At 39.4% G+C, this 14,257-nt stretch overlaps 2 long non-coding RNA genes across 3 annotated transcripts; one reads left to right on the top strand and one right to left on the bottom strand.

The window, feature by feature from the left end:
* Positions 1–757: 757 nt before the first annotated feature.
* LOC145421513 (uncharacterized) lies at positions 758–2,178 on the bottom strand. 2 transcript variants are annotated; one of them, XR_013902894.1, is made up of 2 exons: positions 1,397–2,178; positions 758–1,277 (listed from the first exon to the last, which is right to left on the bottom strand). It is a non-coding gene; the product is annotated as an uncharacterized LOC145421513 (long non-coding RNA). The 2 variants fall into 2 exon arrangements; XR_013902893.1 differs by having other exon boundaries at positions 1,901–2,178.
* Positions 2,179–2,211: 33 nt separating this feature from the next.
* On the top strand, positions 2,212–5,533 carry LOC145421512 (uncharacterized). Its single transcript, XR_013902892.1, has 3 exons — positions 2,212–2,315; positions 2,673–2,755; positions 4,698–5,533. It is a non-coding gene; the product is annotated as an uncharacterized LOC145421512 (long non-coding RNA).
* The last annotated feature ends 8,724 nt before the right edge of the window (positions 5,534–14,257 follow it).

The raw sequence follows: 14,257 nt of genomic DNA, 5'->3' as shown, positions 1-14,257 counted from the left end.
AAGAGAATAAGCTCGAAAAGGGTTTGTCTTTTCATTCTTCCCCAACCTGGAAGCAACATGAGGCAGCTCGTGTATCGATGTTACCAAACGAAGGCGTCCAGCCTGGATAGCAGCTGTGAGACGAGCTGATATCCAGTTCTCTTCCATCTCCAAATATCTGTTGGTGCTCCGGACATTTTCATTCCGGTAAGTTCTAAATATGTTCATATCACTCTTTATAGCCTTTTAGTTTTATTTTCTATGCGCTCTGAGCTCATAGCAAATTAGAACAAACATCCTACTGAGTGATTTTGCAGAACTACCTTCTATTTATAGAGTTGCTAATTATTTGGCATTATTGCAGCAAACCAGCCCATGAAATGGATGAAACATCGTGACTGAGTTCCAGCGCTACACGAGGGACCTGCTTCAAACATACCACCATGCCAATCAGATTACTTCTTCCATGTGAGGGTGAAGAGGTGACCCTTCTGGATAAGATGGTGAAGGTTTGCTGCGTTTAGTGAACAGTGATAATAAAACCAGGGAAAATGAAACCTGCTCCTGTTAAATATTCTTTAGTCTTTTGCTGTATAAATAGCTGTATTTTTTCAAAAGACACAGTAAATAAAGTAATGTTAGTAGTGGGTGATATCATGTAAACACTGTCATGATTTTGTGTAAACATTTTGTCATTTGTAAACTATAAATGACATCATCATTGTAACTGATGTGATGTTCTATGAAGTGGTTTTAATTTTAAAAAAAGAGGCAAAAATTACTTTGTTTCTTTATTCAACTTTTGAACAGCGGGACTCAGTCAGTACATATTCAGTAAATGCAAATTATTTACACGGCAGTGCACTACAGGCATAAATCTAGACCCCTAGATAAAACATGATGGCATTATAGCAGTGACGACTCCTCCACAGTAGCAGGTGGGGTTTTTCTTTTTTGAGGACGGCTCCTTTTACCTGTCACTACAGATGGTCTGTGAATGTTTTGATCAAGAGCCTTTTTTGGGCAGCTGAAGAGGAGAAGTCTATCTTATGGCCAACCTCTGGCTGTATCTTGGTCACATTACCCAGCAAAACCCAGTATGGAGGTTCATCTGTAACAGTCCTTGTGCCACGGATCAACACTGTTGCTTCTACTTTAAACAGAAGAGCAGTGACGTGGGTGTAGGTCTCTGCGACTCCGGCCATGCAGGTGCAGCGGGCGGCTTCAACCTTCCCTGTGATGCTCACAGTGACCCATGGCTGCAATGCTGGTTCATTCAGTCTTTGAGAGTGCAGGACCTGAAACACACACAGACAAAGTTCATTTAAAGACAAGAACTATGAGCCAAGGCCGACACAAATGTGTTTAATCTACTTTATCATAAATGTAACAAAGTGTTTAGAAAGTTAGCACATACATGTCATTTTTCATTTCTTTATGTGTCCATCGCTGCAGGTTATAGTGTAAACCTGCCTGTTCTCTGTCAGAAACCTGCCTGCAGAAAATGAACCTAAAGTATGTAATGCAAGGATGCCATCACTGTAGAGATGGAGAAAGCATAAAGTGACAATTATGAATCACTTAATATGATAAGGAGATTCTGCAGGTCATTAATCAATGTATAAAACTAAAATAAAATGTATTTTTAGTGACTCAAGATACAAATATTGACGCAAGATGTATAATTAGAATTATTTATAATAAACATTAATAAATCATTGCAATTTCTTTAACCATAAAGAATAACTAAATCCTTCAGGACAGTGTCTCATCAATGCACTGAACTCACTATGTTATCCCTCTAACAGCCTCCACATGTTCTCACTGTAATTTCCCCTCATGAATGAATTTATGCTGCACTAATGTGAATGTTCGGATGGAAATCAAACGCATTTCACTCGCAGTACTCGAGCTGACTTACCTTTGTTTGAATGACGACTTGTACGCGCTGACTCCACAGATAAGGTACGAGAATATGTCAGGCTACGTCAATAGCGGTTGGTCTTCAGGGTTTTTACTCCACGGCCGTATTTCATACGGGTCCACATTTCCAATGCAGGCTATTTTCTGCAAGTACCGCCGCTTCGCCTCTGAACGAAATCGGTCTCTATGCAGTCCGTTCTCTTTTGAGCTGCTTTTAAGCATCTTTTAATCGTCGTTCCAACATTTGGAGCCAGAGTCTGCGCAGTAGTGACTTGAGGTGGAGCGACTGTGTAACACTCCCGCCCACACACCCGCTGGACGTGACCGCAAACACGCCCCCTACACTTTTTACGTAGCACCTGTGGCTCGAGTTTTTTGCTGGTTTCCCGCGACTGACGACTCGTTTAATTAAGGTAAAAATACAACCATGTCACTGTTATAAGAAAAGACACACAGCTTATCGTCTTATAGTTCTAAAATCGCTCTGTTGTTAATTCGTTTGCTAGATTAGCCGCTAGCATGCGCGCTGTGTTGGAGGCTTGTTGCTAGCTAGTTAGCGATGCTACACACTCTAATAGTCTGTGTTATTGAAGGATTCAGCCCTCCTTATGGTTTTTTTTTATCCATTTTTAGACAGCGATGAGATCATCTGCACACTCTACACATGCCCAGAGTTACTGTTAATATCAGAAATATAATGCTGTCCTCTGGTTTTATACATTTTAAACATTTGGTTAAAATCTCAATGTTTTATACATTCATTGGTGCAGACCCTGAATTGGGACACAGCCTAGTGGTGCCGAGCTGGCGCACCGAGTAGTTCCTGTTACCTGCTGTGTGTCTGTTTTTACAGGTAAGCTGGGTTCCAAATAATACATATGTGATAGACAACAGTAGCAATCGAAAAGCTAGAGAGCCAATTCACGAGTTTAAGGGTTGATAACGATGAATCACCACCAGCTGTTGCTAAAAGCACCTTTATGATCTGAGCATGCGCAGAATGATCCACAGCGCTCCTTTGATCTTCTCGAACGATCATTGTGACGTCACGGTGACATAACAATGATCCTTTGAGAACATCAAAGGAGCATTGTGATGTCACAGGGACATCACGTTCTCTGCACACCCACCAAGTCTATAAATAGAGGAGGTCGTTTAACAGTTTACATCAGAAAGAGCCAGTTGTTTTAGACAAAGCTGACCTTAGACAAAGCTGACCTTTGCATTTAAATCATTCAGAGATTTAACTTTTTTGACACTTTTGAGCTTTAAACCTTTAAAGAAATGTCACAGGGAAACGGTGATCAGTTAGACCCACTGCAGCGTACGATAGAGGAACTCAGGGAAGAACACGTACAACTCACGGAAGACAACGCAGAACTCAGTGAAACGTGCATAGAATTAAGTCAACTTATCGGACAAGTCAGTGGAGAAAACACACAACTCAGTGAAAACTACATACAACTCAATCAAGAAAACGCACAACTCAGTGAAAACTACATACAACTCAATCAAGAAAACGCACAACTCAGTGAAAACTACATACAACTCAATCAAGAAAACGCACAACTCGGTGAAAACTACCTACAACTCAATCAAGAAAACACACAACTGAGTCAAGCAAACGCACAACTGAGTCAAGCAAACGCACAACTCGGGCAAGAAAACGCACAACTCGGGCAAGGAAACGCACAATTGAGGCAAGAGATGGCAGAACTCAGACAAACTGTGGAAAATCTTCAGCGCCCAGCGGTACATGAACAAGAGACAACAGAAAGAGAATCGCCTGGTTCGTGGGGTCTAAACCTACTTAAAGTAGGTTTAACTGTTGCCGGATGTGTCATTGCTCTTCCTGCAGCTTTCTGGGTGGCCTCTAAGATTTTCGGCTGAAGAGAATGTCCCACAGGATGGCTTGCGTGTGCTTGCATGCACACGTCCCATCGACAATTGTGGACCAGTTACCCTTTAAAAACAGTAATGATGTTTTCCAGCCACAGTCCACCTTCATCCTGGCGTTGTTCCCGCTGGTGCAGGGTCCGCTCCTCAGCAAAGGTTTCTCCGTTTGGTTCTGTCCAAGGCGTCCTCAGGTGACGCGTTGATGGTCTTAATGTCTTCCTTGATTTTGTCCATCCACCGTTTTTTCGGTCTGCCTCGAGGCCGGCGCCGTCTGGGTCGATCCTTAATAGTCGTTTTTGCTGAGTTCTCATCGCTTCGAATCACGTGTCCATACCACCTCAGGCGGGATTCGAGCATCTTTTAAACTCGAGCCACAGTCCACCGACCTGTGCTCTCCTTTATGTTTGATTTTATTTTGCCCCTCACCTCCCAACCAGTCATGGCAGAAGACCGCCCCTCCCTGAGCCTGGTTCTGCCAGAGGTTTCTTCCTGTTAAAAGGGAGTTTTTCCTCTCCACCGTTGCCAGAGTGCTTGCTCATAGGGGATCATTTGATTGTTGGGTTGAATTTTTGGATTTCATTTCATTGGCTTGAACTGAAAAACCTAAAAATTCAGCTGAGGGGTTCACATAGTGGAGAGCACTACATTTGTTAACTGCACTTTGTTTATTTGTGGATTTTGTAGTTCTTCCTACTACAAAAACTACAAATGAAAACAAGGCAGTTAGCAGCAAATGAAAATAAATAAAACACATTAAAAAAATCTGCTACTGCTCTGTGTGTTTACTTTAGTGAACACTGTTTGTTTTTGTGTTAGAAGATTATAGATTGTCCTGACGTGTCCACAGACGTGTGGATTTGTGTGCTGCTGTGTTCACTTGTGTGTTTTTGTGCACTCAGGAGGACGGTACCTGTCTCGTCGTCATCTCGTAGACAAATATTTGACGACGTCTAGAAGAGAAGTCTGAGTCGCCGTCCAAACGTCTGCCTGCAGCACAACCTCCGTCTCTCAGCGCTCGGCATGCACGCTGACTAAGAGCCCTCAGGTGAACTTCTCTCACCTGCATAAACACTTTGCATCGGTTTCTCGGCTGCAGGTCCATGAAGGCACTTTTGGAGGAATGTTATGGTCTGACCATCATCCTTCAGCTCACTCTGAACTCGCTGAGCAGCTCTCTGCCGTCTCTGTGAGGACCTGCAGGAACACTTCTCCAGACTTCTTGAAGGACATTCAAAGCTCTTCTGCCTTCTGTTGATGATGTTGATGACTCCACACTGTTTATGTCCTGCTGAGCTTTGTGCTCTGGGAATGCCAGACCATGACTGATAGTGTTATTGTCACTGCTTATATCTGAAGTCCTGCTGGCAGAAATGCCCTTCAGTCAGAAAGGTTGATGGTCAGGATGAACCTGGACACTTCTTTGCACACGTGTGTCGTATCTTTTGAATGATAAGTGCTGACAGAGACAGACGTGAGTCTGTATTTATATTTCTTGCAGCCTGTTAGCACTGTACCTCCTGCCTTTCCAAACGGCTCTTCTGTGTTTCTGTCTCATCGTTCTGCTGATGAACATTTGTCGCCCACCGTGATCTCAGCATGTCGTCCTGGTTCTGGAGAGCAGACGTGTGTTGATCTGAGTCCTGTGATTTCCAGTAGTGATTTATTCCCAAGACCAAATCAAATCGTCCTCTGCTGCCGTGTTGTTGCACAATAAAAACGATGCAGCTGTCAGAAACGGTCCGGCCCTGGTTATTGTCTCAGATACGACGCTCGTCTTATCCTGTCTGCTTCTGTCGGTTTCCTTCATTTACTTCTTGTTATTTTCCTAAAATGTGCTCCAGAGTGACAAATATATCTGCTGGAGTTGATGCTGCCCTAAAACCTCTGTGACATCGTTGCACTCACTTGCTTGACTCAGTTGTGCGTTTTCTTGACTCAGTTGTGCGTTTTCTTGACTCAGTTGTGCGTTTTCTTGACTGAGTTGTGCGTTTTCTTGACTGAGTTGTGCGTTTGCTTGACTCAGTTGTGCGTTTTCTTGACTCAGTTGTGCGTTTTCTTGACTGAGTTGTGCGTTTTCTTGACTGAGTTGTGCGTTTTCTTGACTCAGTTATGCGTTTGCTTGACTCAGTTGTGCGTTTTCTTGACTGAGTTGTGCGTTTGCTTGACTCAGTTGTGTGTTTGCTTGACTTTTGGCCTGTATTTGTATAGCGCTTTTACTTGTCCTTAATGGGGAGAAGCATAACATCTTTAGCTAGCAGGTAGAACTGGGTTAATTTACTGTCATTGTCTTTGGCAAAAATAATTAAAAGTTAATTACTAAACTCTTACTGCCTATATTCTACTCAATAAAGTTCATCTTTTCTTATTCTGTTTTCATTCCTCCATTCTCTCTCTACAGTTTTTGAATTTACATACTGTAACGTACACGGCAGTTTTTTTCTGTACTTCTGCAACCTTTTCTTAGGTTTTCCTATAAGGTATTTGTAATTAATTAACATGAAATTTCCCCTTGTGGGACTAATAAAGGTACCTTATCTTTAAAAAAATTATTCTTTATTTGGCTTTACTGGATTCCCACTCAGGTAACTCGGCCATTATGCACTACCCAGTAAACAAAATGGCTGAACAGTATCTTAAATGTTTGAACATGAGCTAGTCATGCCATGTCACGTAATATTCATGTGCAGTGTAACAAGCTCACCTTATAGGGGTGTAAAGCATGAGGCGTATGAGGTGATTGTTTAAATTACAGCAGTAGATGCCTGCAGCTGAAACGGTTTTCTGATCTGAACCTGACCCTACTGGTCACGTTTACGGTAATGTTACCAGATATGCCTTGTACTATAGGAAAACGGTGGTGGATCAGTGTGCAAAAAGCCCCCAAAAGAAACACAGCTTCTTTAGCTCAAACACTGTCTGATCTCTCTCTTAGATACTGTGCTGTTCCATCTAGTTATTGGTTACTGAGAAATGTTTGGTTATTAATTTCTTAAGACAGTGCAGCTGTTCAGTGAGTAGGAAAATGCAAAACATGTTACTATAGCTGAATGCTGTGTAAAATACTAGTAATAAATCGAACTCCCATTTATGGCTTTTACTACTGTGGGGCTAAATAAAAAATTACAGACATAATGAAATCTGCTACAATTACAAAGCTTAAGTTTCAAACAATTGTTATTTATTAAGCATTTGTTTTGCTCTTTTTAAAATTCTTTTTGCTAATAATGGACTCAATTTTATTATCAAGTTCAAAGACCTATTAAACTTTTAAATCATTAAATCCAGGAAATTAAATGCTCGTAAATGTACGAGACCCTCTTTATTTCGTGCTAACAATGAAGGTTTCATAGAAGATTCCATAGGAACTGCTTGGGGTAATTTTCGACCCCACTTGTGGAAGAGTGGGATAGTGATAAAAAAAACTGCTTTTTTTTTTAATTAATGAAAAAATAAATAAAAATAGAAATGGCTTCATGTTACAAACATATTTTATGAGGAGTACCTGGAATATGAATATATTACAACTTTTCATTTTAAAGATTTTGAAGAAAAACAACCCGTGGGGTCATTTATGACTCCACGTGTGCATCTAAGGGTTAAAAGGAAAAAGCTGAAAATTTAAATAGTTAAAAGTTGAAATGTAAATAGTTGGTTTTTGTATTATATGATTTATTTATTAGATTTTATGTGGAGTGAATAAATAAAAGTTTATTTATGGTGCCTGCTAGAGACAAAGCACGTAAAAATTCCAAAACACGTAAAAACTCCATAGCACGTACAAAGGCTGTGTAATTTTTAAAAGTTTACGCACTTTGGAGTGCAGTTACGTAAAGTCACAGTTGTTGTACAAAATAAATGTGAAAAATGTTGTTTTGTGTACCTTCGTGATTTTTGAAATGGTTTTATTTACAAACTTGTTTTTGTTTGCGGTCAGCTTTAATATATTTGGTGTCGTATTGGCCGTCTGATAAATTGATTTTGTGACTGTTTTGCTACATTGGGCCCACCCAGTGCCAGAAATTAGCCAATTCAAACTAGAAGTAAGATGCAACTACAGAACCCACTGATAATGCATTTCCAACTTTTTAGCTCATGTTGTACCCACAAAAAACTTGAAAGATGGGGCCCGGGTGGATTTCTATGTACTTTGCCTAGTTGGGGCCCATTTAGTTCCCAGATTTTACCAACATAACACCTATAAGGTGTCGGGATGAAATATTATTTTATATTCATAATCTATGTTACTATTCATAATCAGTATTATTACTGTGGCATCACTTATGATTCATCATTATTACTATTTCATTGACACATTTATTGAAACCGATGATGTTACATTAAAGTCTGTATTTCAGGTGTTGGTATAACTACACTATAATCTTATATACACATATATATTGCTTTTTGTGCTGAGTAAAGGGTTGAAGTTAATTAAGATAAGATAAGATAACCTTTATTAGTCCCACACGTGGGAAATTTGTTTTGTCACAGCAGGAAGTGGACAGTGCAAAAGTTATGACGCAAAAATTAGAATACAATAAGAATAAATACAGTACACAGCTGTACAGAATAGAATAAAATAATATACTATATACAGTAGAATAAAATAGAATAAAAATATACAATAAGATAAAAATAGAATACGAATGCTATATACAACTGAGTAAAAATACAACGATGCCAGAAAGGATTATTGCACTTAGTGTTATTGCACATGTGTGGATGTGTGTGTTTGTTCAGTTAAAGTCTTTGTTGTGGAGTCTGACAGCAGTGGGGAGGAAAGACCTGTGAAATCTCTCCGTCCCACACCGTGGGTGCCGCAGTCTCCCACTGAAGGAGCTGCTCAGTGCTGTCACAGTCTGCTGCATGGGGTGGGAGATGTTGTCCAACAGGGATGACAGCTTAGCCGCCGTTCTCCTGTCACTCACCACCTCCACTGAGTCCAGAGGGCGTCCTAGAACAGAGCTGGCCCTTCGGATCACCCTGTTCAGTCTCTTCCTGTCCCCAGCAGAGATGCTGCCGCCCCAGCAGACCACACCATAAAAGATAGCAGAAGCCACCACAGAGTCATAGAAGGTCTTCAGGAGTGGGCCCTCCACCCCAAACGACCTGAGTCTCCGCAGCAGGTACAGCCTGCTCTAAGGGTTTGAAGCTACAGTCGGCGCGAGTCCGACTGATCAATGGAGCAAAGTTCAAGCTGGAAGGATTGCTTATATATATACAATTTAACACATATTTTACATGATTGTTTAAGAAAGGAAATAAAGGCCGTGTGCCCTGTGCTATGGATGTTTGCCTGGTAACAAATGTGGATGATGATAATAATGATAATAATCATGACCCCACAGAGCGGGACATTCTCTTCAGCCAAAAATCTTAGAGGCCAACCAGAAAGCAGCTGTAGAGAACAATGAACCCTCCGACATTTGTGAGTTCTTCGTTCCTTTCCCTGAGTTGTCTGATCTCTTCACAGAGTCGTCTTCTCTCTTGCCTGAGTTCTTCGTTCTGTTGCCTGAGTCGTGTGATCACTTGCCCAAGTTCCATGTATTCTCGATTGACTTGTGCGTTGTCTCGATTGCCTGTGATGTCTGTTTTCTTCCGTGAGGCGTGTGTTAAATGCAGCGATGTCTAAGTTTTGACTAACAACAATATGTAGAATTTCAACTGCCGTACGCTGCACTGGGTCTGACTGAGTGAGTTCTCTTGATGTAGTTGTATGATTTCTTGCCTGAGTTGTATGATTTCTTCACTGGGTTGTATGGGCTCTTGCCTGGGTTCTCTCGCTGGAGTTGTGTGTTTTCATGCATGAGTTTTTTGTTTTCTTTCCTGAGTTTTGCGTTATATTCAAGGAGTTCTCTGTGTAGTCTCATAAGTACTATGTAGAGATTCAACTGTTGGCTGCACTGGGTCTGACTGATTTCTGCTTCCAGATGGATTATTCGACGTTCCCTGTGACATTTCTTTGGAGGTTTAAAGCTCAAAAAAGTTAAATTTCTGAATGATTTAAATGCAAAGGTCAGCTTTGTCTTTCATAGTGTGTACCTTGAAGGCCCTGAGTACTTTCTCCCACACTGGAAACACTGGGATGATAACATTATTTGAACATTACCTAATAAGACTGATTCAGGACATAAATAACTGCAACTTGAATCTCTGAACCAGAGTTCAAGCTCACTGCTGTAATATATATATATATATATATATATATCATAATAATCTGACAATACATATAATATTGGCCATATTATATTTACATTACCACAGTGAGATGACTTCAGTCTCATGAACAACGTTAGCTAATTGTTATTTACTAACTAATCTTAAATGACTGTTCAGCACAGAAATGAAGCCCAACAATCATGTTTACAGTCCTTTGGTCTCAGATGAACAAAATATGTTCTCCTTCATTTCTGTCACACAAAGCTGTATGACACGTTTCTCGCGGTTAGTATCATGGTTGCTAGGCAACCTGAACAGCGCGACGAAGGCTAGACCGTCCCATTTCACAAGCCTCTCACTTCCGCACTTCTCGTACTTATAGTACGCGCCGTACGTAGTACGCGTGCGGTCGCTGGATTGGGACACAGCCTGGGCCTGCCAGAGTCAGAAATGAGGATAAAACAGGAAGTTTGACAGCAGTGAGTTCCTGCAGCGACCTCTCGTTTCTCTCCTCAGTGCTGCATGTTCATGAGCTTTAAATATGTCATGTCCAAAATGAGCAAATTTTTGGACATGACCATAATATGTGTGAATGGGTTCCTAAGTGAGGACCACAATTTCGCCAACAAGTGTCAGGAGTTGTTGGGTTCGATTTAGCAATTATCTCGGGGGTTCTAAAATATCCTCCTGAGACCCAGGGAAAAAAAAGTATTTTGATTTTGATTTTTTTTAATATAAATCAAGTATTGGCTTGGTAAAAAACACATTGCAAAAACAATTTTGTTTTTAACAGATTTTATTTAAATTTTACAACGTGCACTGCAGTGCACAAGGGGAGTTCATTGATCACGAATGTGAAACTAACAAAATTCAAGAGCTGATTAAAAAAATTAAATGCTGCACTGAAATCTTTGTAAGCAGGATTTTAAAACATATTTACATAAAAACTAGAGATGGACCGATCCGATATTACGTATCGGTATCAGTCCGATACTGACCTAAATTACTGGATCGGATATCGGAGAAAAATAAAAAATGTAATCCGATCCATTAAATATCACGAAAGCACCTCACAAAACTTGCAACATGCCGTAACTCACCTCAGAACGTTAGCAGTCGGAGCAGTGTGCATCACGTGATAGAGCGGCTGTGGCATGGGGACCTGTCGGTGGTCTGGATAGCATGTGGAGCTTCGCTAGCAACCTGGCATTTCATCACCGACAAAGTTATCCCCGAGAGAAGTAAAGCAAGTGTGTAAGTCCATCTCTGAATGTTTGTAAAGCATTCCTGCGTTAAGCTTAACAACTGATATATGGAGTGACTGCCTCTTCTTGCTGCTTCTTCAATCATGAAACTGATCAATGATCAGCTGATCGGCTTTTCTGTCGCGAGTCCGTCTCTCTTGTTTGTTTTTGGCCCACTTTGCACCAGAAAGAGGAAACCAGCGGCTGAACAACAGCAGCACGTTTAAGCTTGATCAGCTGTTGTTAGAATTTATTTAATGTTACTTTCTACTGGAGGATCTTTTTCTACTGCTGATGTAACTGTGCAGGGGCGGATCTAGCAAAGTTTAGCCAGGGGGGCCGATAGGGCATGAACAGGGAAAAGGGGGCACAAAGACATACTTTTCTTTCTTATTCTCATTTAAAATGTCGAGCTTTTAATAAATAATTATCTGACACCCAAAGTTTTAATTTGATGTAAAATGAATAGAAGTCCATTACTGTATATAGTGACTATTAAGTCTAATATACCCTAGTAAGCTATAGTACTTTTTCCTTTGGGAAGGTACCATCTGTGCAGTCTGCAATTTTGTTGAAGAAAGATGTTGAATCTATTTAATATTTTAATATATTGAAAAATAATTGATTTCTGTGCATTTTTTTTCACACTGCATCAAATTAAGGTTGGTTACGTCGATTAAGCATCATGAGGTGGAGCGTGAGGGGTGGTTCCCTATTTTTTATTTATTTATTTTTGTTGTTGCTGGGAGTTGGAACCCTATTAGTTAGGTTGCTTAATATTTACGCTAAGTACTCTTTAAAATACCAGAATAGGGAGGATGGTGCAGGTTTAAGTTTATTAGATTGATCAGTATTGCTGAACTATGAAATTTTTTTTTTGCAAACAGGTATAACAGAATAGCTTTAGTGTAGTTGTTGTTTTAAACTTGAGTATGAACTTGTACAAAATGCAAGAAAGATCGTGATGACACTCAGGCTGTAGGAGAGGGAATGGGGTCTTTCAAGCAGTCACACTTCAACTGTGTAACTCCCTTGTGGTGCATTGACACTATTGAAACTTTTCAAAAGCAGTCTAATGTTAGAAGAGCTTTTAGGTAAACTGTTTCTGTTGTTATTATTATTATTCTTATCATCATTATTATATATTTTATTAATTATATTTTATTATGATGTTGATTCGGGTGACAATTATTTGACAAATATTATATATTAATTTTCTAAACATATTAACCATCCCTATGCTTAAAAAAACTCTTAAAAATAATTTTTTTCTTTTAAACGTGTGTATTGTTTGACTTTTAAAATGTTTGTATCAGGTGTAAAATTACTTTTTAAATAAAGTTTTTAATGTGAGCAGCTCCTATTTGCTCGTTTAAAAAGAGGGAGGAGCAGATTGCACCGCCTAGCGTCTAGTCTTCGCGGTCTTTCGTCAGTTGCGGCCTTTTCTCTCCCTGGTGTTTGAGAACGTGGAGGACAAAAGGATACCAAAGAATCGAAAACTATGACAAAGCTAAATACTGAAAGTTTGATAATTTTTCATCAATGATTATTTTAGTAACTTTCTATAGTTGCCCTAAACGGTATAAATGGTAAATGGCCTGTATTTGTATAGCGCTTTTACTTGTCCTTAATGGGGAGAAGCATAACATCTTTAGCTAGCAGGTAGAACTGGGTTAATTTACTGTCATTGTCTTTGGCAAAAATAATTAAAAGTTAATTACTAAACTCTTACTGCCTATATTCTACTCAATAAAGTTCATCTTTTCTTATTCTGTTTTCATTCCTCCATTCTCTCTCTACAGTTTTTGAATTTACATACTGTAACGTACACGGCAGTTTTTTTCTGTACTTCTGCAACCTTTTCTTAGGTTTTCCTATAAGGTATTTGTAATTAATTAACATGAAATTTCCCCTTGTGGGACTAATAAAGGTACCTTATCTTTAAAAAAATTATTCTTTATTTGGCTTTACTGGATTCCCACTCAGGTAACTCGGCCATTATGCACTACCCAGTAAACAAAATGGCTGAACAGTATCTTAAATGTTTGAACATGAGCTAGTCATGCCATGTCACGTAATATTCATGTGCAGTGTAACAAGCTCACCTTATAGGGGTGTAAAGCATGAGGCGTATGAGGTGATTGCTTAAATTACAGCAGTAGATGCCTGCAGCTGAAACGGTTTTCTGATCTGAACCTGACCCTACTGGTCACGTTTACGGTAATGTTACCAGATATGCCTTGTACTATAGGAAAACGGTGGTGGATCAGTGTGCAAAAAGCCCCCAAAAGAAACACAGCTTCTTTAGCTCAAACACTGTCTGATCCCTCTCTTAGATACTGTGCTGTTCCATCTAGTTATTGGTTACTGAGAAATGTTTGGTTATTAATTTCTTAAGACAGTGCAGCTGTTCAGTGAGTAGGAAAATGCAAAACATGTTACTATAGCTGAATGCTGTGTAAAATACTAGTAATAAATCGAACTCCCATTTATGGCTTTTACTACTGTGGGGCTAAATAAAAAATTACAGACATAATGAAATCTGCTACAATTACAAAGCTTAAGTTTCAAACAATTGTTATTTATTAAGCATTTGTTTTGCTCTTTTTAAAATTCTTTTTGCTAATAATGGACTCAATTTTATTATCAAGTTCAAAGACCTATTAAACTTTTAAATCATTAAATCCAGGAAATTAAATGCTCGTAAATGTACGAGACCCTCTTTATTTCGTGCTAACAATGAAGGTTTCATAGAAGATTCCATAGGAACTGCTTGGGGTAATTTTCGACCCCACTTGTGGAAGAGTGGGATAGTGATTAAAAAAACTGCTTTTTTTTTTAATTAATGAAAAAATAAATAAAAATAGAAATGGCTTCATGTTACAAACATATTTTATGAGGAGTACCTGGAATATGAATATATTACAACTTTTCATTTTAAAGATTTTGAAGAAAAACAACCCGTGGGGTCATTTATGACTCCACGTGTGCATCTAAGGGTTAAAAGGAAAAAGCTGAAAATTTAAATAGTTAAAAGTTGAAATGTAAATAGTTGG

Source organism: Astatotilapia calliptera, chromosome 17 (genome assembly GCF_964374335.1).
Source record: "Astatotilapia calliptera chromosome 17, fAstCal68.1, whole genome shotgun sequence".
Lineage (NCBI taxonomy): Eukaryota > Metazoa > Chordata > Actinopteri > Cichliformes > Cichlidae > Astatotilapia > Astatotilapia calliptera.
This window is presented reverse-complemented; position numbering and strand designations above follow the sequence as displayed.